This window comes from Tupaia chinensis, unplaced genomic scaffold, assembly GCF_000334495.1.
Source record: "Tupaia chinensis unplaced genomic scaffold, TupChi_1.0 Scaffold000073_1, whole genome shotgun sequence".
In the NCBI taxonomy this organism is placed as follows: domain Eukaryota; kingdom Metazoa; phylum Chordata; class Mammalia; order Scandentia; family Tupaiidae; genus Tupaia; species Tupaia belangeri.
This window is the reverse complement of record NW_006159533.1, coordinates 197,073-199,915: the sequence shown is the minus strand read 5'-3', so window position 1 is coordinate 199,915 and position 2,843 is coordinate 197,073. Positions and strand designations below refer to the sequence as shown.

Sequence of the window (2,843 nt, the reverse complement as noted above, 5' to 3'; positions counted from 1 at the left end):
TTGGCTTACTTTGAAGAAATGGTTACTGGTGCATGATGACATCCACACCAGTGGGTATTTTCAAATTCCTACAGAGCTGGTATTTGGAGGAGAGAATTGGTGTTTTGGCGGGGTGCTAGCGAATCTACCTGGAAATTTGCATGGTTTACAGAAATTCGGTCCCTGGATCATGTTGGAAAACTGGACAAAAGGTCGTAAGCATGAAGCGCAGTTCAGTTTCCACTGGTGATGCTGGCCACCTCTCCATGCAGGATTTACCACTCCAGGACTTAAATAAACAAGGTCTCCATACCCCTCAAACTAAAGAGAAATCGACCTTTGGAAAGTTGAATATAAACAAACCCATATCTGAAAGAAACATCTCTGTATTTGATAAAAGAACTAATGGACATGGATCCTGGAATAGTCAATTTGGTATATTTTCCACTTCTGAATAAAATCAAAGACCCAAGATCACTTAATGACAAAGCCTTCATTCAGCAGTGTATTCAACAACTCTGTGAGTTTCTTACAGAAAATGGTTATGCATACAGTGTATCCATGAAATCTCTTCGAGATCTGTCTGTTAAAGACTTCCTAAAGATCTTCACTTTTCTTTATGGCTTTCTGTGTCCTTCATATGAACTTCCTGACACAAAGTTTGAAGAAGAGGTTCCAAGGATCTTTAAAGATCTTGCGTTGGGAACAAGCAATTAGCATAATGGCTATGTCACTGGACTCCCAAGTAGTCGACCGCGGTTTGCGTCCTGGACCCCGTGGCTTAAATCTCATGCCGGGTGTGTGTGCTGAGAGGAAAATGGAGGAGAAGGGACTGAGGCATGACCATCCCCCCTGGGGGGTGATTTCTTGCTTTCTGTCTCTATGTCTCTCTCTCTCTGTCTGGCGAGCGCACGTGCCCTATAGCGAAAATCTCTCCAAAGAAAAAAAAAAAGATATTGGGTTTCCATTTGCATTATCCAAAAGCTCCATGTATACAGTAGGGGCTCCTCATACATGGTGTCACATTGTGGCAGCCTTGGTTTGGCTAATAGATTGCATCAAGAGACATATGACCATGAAAGAAAGTTCGTCTTCTTTGATGATGGACAACCCTGGGGAGAAGAAACTGAAGATGGAATAACAAGTTGTTTTTGTACTACACCATAGAATGCTATGAAAATTTCATGTCTGGTGCTGACAGCTTGCTTTGAAGAGATGAATGCAGAATTGCAGTCAAAGCTGAAGGATATATTTAATGTAGATGCTTCCAAGCTGGAATCATTAGCAGCAAAAATACAAAGAGTTAAATGAACAGATTGCAAGATTGGAACAATAAAGAGAAAAAGAACTGAATCTTCTAGAGTCATTGAGAAAACTGAAAGCTTCCTTATAAGCAGATGGTCACAAACATCAGACATACATGAGCAATTTGGAGTCTCATTCGGCCATTATTGATCAGAAATTAAATAGTCTCAATGAAGAAATTGGTAGAGTAGAGCTAGAGTGTGAAACAATAAAAGAAGAGAATACTTGACTATGGAATACTGTTGGTAACCAGAAGTACTCAGTTGCAGACACAGAGAGAGTAAATCATGAAAGAAATGAATTGCAGCAGAATATTAATAAACTAACCAAGGAACTAGAGTCTGAACAGCAGAAGCCATGGAATGAGGAGCTAAAATACACCAGAGGCAAAGAGGCAATTGAAACAGAATTAGCAGAGTATCACAAATAAACTAGAAAATTAAAGCTTATTCTTAAGGGTGCTGAGAATTCCAAAGGACATGACTTTGAAACTAAGTTTAATTCTGAATCTGGTGCCAACTGTCTTGTCAAATTCAGAGCTCAAGTTTATGTGCCTCTCAAGGAACTCCTGTATGAAACCGAAGAAGAAATTAATAAGGCTATAAATTAAAAAAATTAAAAAATGGGTTTAGAGGATACTTCAGAACAACTGAATACAATGATAACAGAAAGTGAAAGTGTGAGAACTCTATAAGAAGAAATTAAAAAACTGGATGATCTTTAACAACACAAAGTTAAGGAAGCTGAGGAAGAGGATGAAAAATGTGCTATGGGGCCAGCAGTTGGCGTAATGTCTATGTCACTGGACTCCCATGTAGTCGACCGCAGTTCGAGTCCCAGACCCAGTGGCTTAAACTCATGCCGGGCATGTGTGCGTGCATGCCCAAGATCCCAAGAGGAGAATGGAGAAGAAGGGATTGTGGCATGGCCACCCCCCTGGGGGGTGATTTCTCGCTTTCTATCTCTCTGTCTCTCTCTATCTTTCTGGCAAGTGCACGTGCCCTATAGCAAAATCCTCTCCAAAAAAAGAAAAATAAATGTGCCAATGAGCTTGAGTCCTTGTAGAAACACAAGCACCTGCTAGCAAGTGCTGTTAACGAGGGTTTCAGTGAAGCTATGAATGAATTAGATGCTGTTCAAAGGGAATATCAACTAGCTGTGCAGACTACAACTAAATAAAGATGAAAAGTTGGAAATAACTTGCAGTGCTTTTTAGAGATGGTTGTGACACACATAGGGTCTGTGGAGAAACACTTTGAGGAGTAGATTATTAAAGTTGATAGAGAATGTGAAAACTGCATGTCTAAAGATCTCTTGGAAAATATTGGAGAGATTGCAGACAAGTTTAAGAAGGAAGCTGCTCTACTTAAGGCTTCTGATGAATGAAGATAAATTTTTTTTCCAATTTATTTATTTGCATTCATTCGCTGTACATCATTACAGCATACAAAATGAGATTTTCCATACAGAGTACACTGTATATTGTCTCAATCAAGCACATCAACAAACATGTTATTCTTAGCAAATGATCTTCCATTTCTTGTTTTCTGTATGTTTTG

General features: G+C 39.4%; 1 pseudogene; it reads left to right on the top strand.

The window, feature by feature from the left end:
* The first annotated feature begins 200 nt into the window (after nucleotides 1–200).
* Nucleotides 201–2,670, top strand: LOC102469488 (kinetochore protein NDC80 homolog; annotated as a pseudogene).
* The last annotated feature ends 173 nt before the right edge of the window (nucleotides 2,671–2,843 follow it).